This window comes from Elephantulus edwardii, unplaced genomic scaffold (assembly GCF_000299155.1).
Source record: "Elephantulus edwardii isolate Elephantulus edwardi_28Jun2011 unplaced genomic scaffold, EleEdw1.0 scaffold00140, whole genome shotgun sequence".
In the NCBI taxonomy this organism is placed as follows: Eukaryota; Metazoa; Chordata; class Mammalia; order Macroscelidea; family Macroscelididae; genus Elephantulus; species Elephantulus edwardii.
The window spans coordinates 8,401,431-8,407,374 of NW_006399890.1; the positions used below are offsets into that span (position 1 = coordinate 8,401,431).

General features: G+C 38.2%; 1 pseudogene; it reads left to right on the plus strand.

Moving 5' to 3' along the window:
• The window catches only part of LOC102864094, a 57,381-nt pseudogene extending 52,401 nt beyond the window's left edge, over window positions 1-4,980 (plus strand).
• Window positions 4,981-5,944: the final 964 nt, after the last annotated feature.

A 5,944-nucleotide genomic window follows, 5' to 3' on the forward strand; every position in this document is an offset into this window, starting at 1 on the left:
AGATAGTTAATAGTTTTAGTTTAATTGGTTGCACAGTTAACACTCTTGGTAACAGCAGCCAGGAAATCAGGAGACAAATTGCATTGGGAAAGTCAGCTGTGAGGGACCTCTCAAGAATACTGAAGAGCAACAACATCAGGCTGGAGACTAAGGTGTGCCTGATCCAGGCTTGGTCTTTGCAATTACGTGCTATGCATCACAGAGTTTGACAGTGAATAGGGACGATAGAAAGATAATTGATGCCTTTGAGCTGTGGTGCTGGAGAAGAGTGTTGAATATACCATGGACTGCTAGGAGAACAGGTTTGTCCTAGAGAGGGTAAGGCCAGAATGTTCCTTGGAGTCAAGGATTCTGAAGCTTCATCTGACATAGTTTGGGCATGTTGCAAGGGTCCTTGGAGAGTGACATCATGTTTGGGAGAGTGGAGGGACTAGCAGGAGAGGAAGACCCTCAATGAGATGGATCGCTTCTGTGAGTGGAATGGTGGGAATGAGTGTGTTTGAGATGGCGAGGTTGGCATATAACGGTGTTTAGGGCTCTTGTACATAGGGTTGCTATGAGTCGCAAGCAATTTGATAGCACATAATAACCACAACCACAACCACCACTACAACAACAAATAATGAAAGTCTCTAGAACTTTATAATTCTAACGTTGGCGGCTTTGGTAGTACAGTATATTATGTGTTGTACTGTTAAGAGGTCAGCAGTTTGAATCCCCTAGATAACCATGAAAGAAAGACAGACCATCTACTTCCATAAAGAGTTAGGAGCCCTTGACGCCCAATAGAAGGTTGTATGAGTCAGAAACTGACTCCTTGGCAGTGGAGTTGGGTTTTATTTGTTTTGGATGAGATTTCCGTTCTTTCCACAAGCTGCATAGTAATCTCATCAATTAAGGTCACCATTTGACTATGTGTCTGCATTTCAAATACTGGCATCAGACAAGAATGAAAAAGTATCTATCCAGATTCAGCAAGGAATGATTGTCTGATATTGGATCCCTACAGAGGTACAGCCCTTTATTAAGAATGTGCTGGAGCCAGGATGGTAACATGGTTAGAGTAATGTAATTGGCTTGTTACTCAGATAGCTGCAAGCATAATTTGAAGGCAGAGGTAGATATTTTAAGATCAATTCCACTTTCAGTCTATGATGGTAAGAAACCTTTTCACTGTACAATATTTAAAAAGCGACTCATCCATATCACAGTTTAGAAAAATAGCACGGGGGAGCAAAATAGATATGGAAATTTAGACATAAGCCAGTCTTCTAAAGTGGTATAGTTACATAAGAAATCCTTTTTTACCCTCATACATTGGTCACCACCATACTGAGCTTATTACTCCTTGCGTACTTACAGCTGGCTGGGCTCGGTGACACCACACACTACTTCATGCCTCTAGGTTCTGTCTTATAATTAGCAATGGAAGTTTAGAAGTAGTTTGATATTTTTACCTTTTGCCTGGTGCCATCGAGTTGGTTACAGTTCATAGTGGCCCTGTGGACAACAAAACATAATCTTGCTTAACCCTCACAATTGCTGCCATGCTCAAGTCCATTGTTGCACCCACTCTTTCAAGCCACCTTGCTCAGAGTCTTCTACTGTTTCCCAGCTGACCCACTTTACCAAACATGAAGTCTCTCTCCAAGAAAGGTTGGGTGCTAACATATTTTACTCTCACTGTCCTCACCCCCAAGGAATAGTCTGACTTGACTTCTTCCCAGGCAGATTTGTTTGTTCTTCTGAAAGTTCATGGAACACACACTATGCTTCATCAACACCACAATTCAAAGACAATTATTCAAAGGCAATGACTAAGACTACTTCCTTAGTCATTCATTGCTCAGTGTTCACATGCATGTGGATCAATGCAAAATACTATGGCTTAGTTCAGGTGCACCTTAGTATTAAAAGTGACATTTTTGCTCTTGGAATATTTTTTTAAAAGAGATTCTCTGAGGCACATTTGCCTAGTGCAGTATATTATTTGATTTCTTGACTTCTGCATCCCTGGGCATTGATTGCGGATCTGAGTAAACTGAAATCTTTGACAACTGCAGTCATGTCTCCATTTGTCATGATGTGTTTGTTGTTGTTCATTGCCATTGAGTCAGAGACGATTCATAGTGACCTTACAAATGAAAGGCCTGAACACTTGTATAACTTTCATAATTTCTCTAAGTTCGTAGAGTTTCTGGAGGTAAGCTATTTTGGAAGAGGGTGCCACTCCTTCCTCCAAGACTGTTTTGATCTGGGAGTTCCATCAAACACTCTCCACCATGGGTAACCATTATTGCATTTGACTCATCAGTGTCACAGTGTTTAACATCACAGCAACCATGAATTATTGGTTTAATCATGAGGATTTTTATTTTCTTTATGTTAAGGTACAATCCATAATTTAGAGTCTTTGAGCTTCATCAGTAAGAGCTTCAAGTCTTCTTTTTCAAAAAATGAGGTTGTATTACCTGCATATTTTTTTGTTATTGTTAGGTGCCTCCAAGTCAACTAACAATTGGTAGTGACCCCATGAACAATGGCTCTGAATCTTGCCTGTCCCGCACCATCCTCACAATTTCTGATGGGCTCCAATCCATGATGCTGAGAGTCTTTCTCTCTCTGATCCTCCATCCTTTCCAGCATGATATCTTTTTCCAAAGACCATCCTTCCTGACAACAAGCCCAAAGTATTTGAGACAGTTTCACCATTCTTGTCCATAAGGAACACTCTTGTTGCACTTCTTCTACCTGTCTATAGAAGTTTGTTAATACGTCTTTCTCTATTCTTGATATTGTGTTTTTCTTTGCATAGTTTAACCTCTGAGATTATTTGCCATTGTTTCAGCTTTCAGCATTAAATATTGGTTTTACTAATGTGGGTAATTTAAGTAAATACAATAGTAAAATATATATTTTTTATTTTTTACTTCTGTTGAATATTTGTGAAGTTAATTTTATTTTTGCTAGTTTGTAGCCTCCTAACTCCTACTGCTGAATGGTATGTTATTGTGTGAAAACATATTTTATCTTTGATACACTGATAGACACTTGTGCAATTTCCATATGGGGCTGTTTCAAACAGTTCTGTTCTGAATTCTTGTAAAGTGTGTGTGTGTGTGTGTGTGAACACACGTAGCATAATTTGCCTTGCTGTTGGTTTCTAGAACTGGAATCTGGGGGTCATGAATTTTGCATACTTTCAAATTTATATCAAACAGTTTTTCCATCATTAATTGTGCCAATTTATACACCACTCACCATCAACGCAAGAGGGAGCCCTGGTGCCTGGTGATGTAATGCATGATTGTCAGGTTGGCTGCTTGAATTTACCAGGTGCTCTTCAGGAGTGATGTTAACATAAGATAAGCTCTTGGCTAATAACCAAATGACTCACAGGTGTCTTGGAAGGAAGACCTGACAATTCAATTCCAGAAGGTCACAGTGATGAAAACGGTGGTGTGCAGTTCTATTTTGCAACACATGGGGTTACAATGAATTGGAAGTGTCTTGGCAGCAACGGCCTTGGATATGGTTTTTAGATGAATATGTAGTGGCATTATAATGTAATTTTAATTTCCATTTCCTTAAGACTAATGCAGCTGAAGGAAGTGTTGGTGACCTAGTGGTAAAGAGCTGTGTCATCAACCCACAGGCATAAGGTTCGAATCAATAAGCTGTTCCACAGAAGAGGGATAGGCCATCTCCTCCTGTGTAATTTACTGCCTCTGAAAACTCTCTGGAGTGTCAGCTATGAGTCAGTTCTGACTTGAAAACACAAAACCACAACAACAACAGTAACAGCAATACCATTTAAGCTTTGGTGCACAGTGAGGTAAGTATTGGGTTGCTACCAGTTCAAGTTCCCTAGTCATTCCATGGGAAGAAGAAACAGAAACCTGCTCCTCTGAAGTTCATAGCCTTGGAAACCCTAACAATGAGCAGTTCTACTCTCTCCGGCAACCTCACTGTGCTGGAATTGACTTGATGACTCTAGATAACACAATTGTCCGAGTTTTTAATGTCTTTTCCCCCCCTTTGAAATGTCATCTCTTGTTCCTCTGCTTTTTGCCCTTCCTGTGTAAAGACTCTCTCCTACTCCTTGCCTGATTCCCCAGAGAATCTTTACAACATTTGAAATTTTAGGTTAACATTCTTTCATTTTATTTTGAGCTTGTGGTAATTTACTAACTGTTCCTTTTTTTTTTAATTTAGGTTGTTTATTTTTCATTTCAATGAACATCTACAGAGATTTTGGGATTCCATTCATTCATTGTTGCACCCCTCTCCCCGCACAAACCCCTCCCCCCCTTTTGCTATGAGGATAATTTTATTATAATTGTTAGTTAGGTCACAGAAGATATATAATAAAAGATTTCATTTATTTCAAAATTTTAACTATAGAAATATAACCTACTGGGGTAAATTCAGTGAGCGGAATTCTTAGCTTTACTTCTTGACTTCTTGAGCTCAAGACACTGCCTAAAGAGACCAAATGCAATGCTAGCATCTTATGCTCTATAGTTCAGAGACCTCAAGGCCATCAACAGACTGTGACAAAAGGTGTGGAGTCTCTCATCTATACAAATTGGATTCGTGACAAATTTACCAGGTCAAGAATTCCAGATGAAGTATTTCAACCTTCTGAAGATCATGAAAAATACGGTGAAGATTCACAAACCTCTCATAAACTGCATATTGTTACCAGAATAAAAAGTTCAAAAAGGTGTCCGTATTGGGGTGGAAAAATATGATAAACATGTTTGGATTAGAAAAAGCACATATTCCTCAAGTTCAAAAGAATATCCCTTCAGCGAATGGAAAACTGAAAGTGGTTGAGCATTTGATAAGAATCCAGCCACTGAAGTTTCCACAGGACTTCCCACAGAACAGAATATGGCTGATGCCCGTCTCAAGAGCACTGGGGAATTAGTACACTGGAATCTAAAGCCTTTGGAGAAGGAAGGAATTACATCCTAATGCCACTGCAGTCTTAAATTGGAAAAATTGTAGATAATTTTTATTTAGAGATGATGACAAAGTGTTATCATTAAAATATATTTGAAATAAAAAAATACAACCTACTAAGTGAAGCAAAGTCTGGTGTGCTTTAGGGTTAGAAGTTCAGCTTTAAAGCATTCTTCATTTTATTATTAGCAAAGAAATCTGTGAACTTTCACCCAAAACACCACAAAAAAGGTGGGTAAGGGGTGAGATTTTTATATTTTAAATATGAGATATGGAGATATTTTTGAGAACCCTTTCATTTTCATTTGATTGCTTTATGTACTTTTGAAAAGCATATGAAGATTTATTAGAGAATAGCTAAAGACAAACCAGCAAAAACTCTTACGTGGGAATTTGCATACAATGATCTATGCAAGATTTTTACAGTATAATCTGTATATTGGTAATGAAAAACTGGTGGACTACAGTACCTTTCAGTTCCATTTCACATTCATTTTACAGTAACTCAACTCACATTCATTTTACAGTAACTCAACTGTATCATATATTCTGTGTACAAGTTTCACTATTTTTAATAGGCCTAGATATTTTGTATTGGGTCCAATAGACAGTTTGCACCTTATTGTTTTAATGCAAATGTCCCCATCTCTATACCCTGACAACTTGCTTTTGCACACCCTCTGGTTGCATTCAGGTGGAGTTATACAGTTACCCCAGATAAACCAAGCACACAAATTTATTTCTAGGTTCATATTGACACAGTAACTGGGGTTTGAGGGCAGATGTGTAGGAGATAATATGATTGGCTCAGGATAGGAAAAAGTTCAGAGCTGTTGTGCTTATGGGTTGCTGTCAATTGCAGGTAATGTGACAACATATAACAACAACATGAACTTATCTTTAATAATCTCTCAGCTGATATAGAAGTGTTTTAAAAAATTCTCTTAAAATATTTTCCTTTATACTTATTTATTTC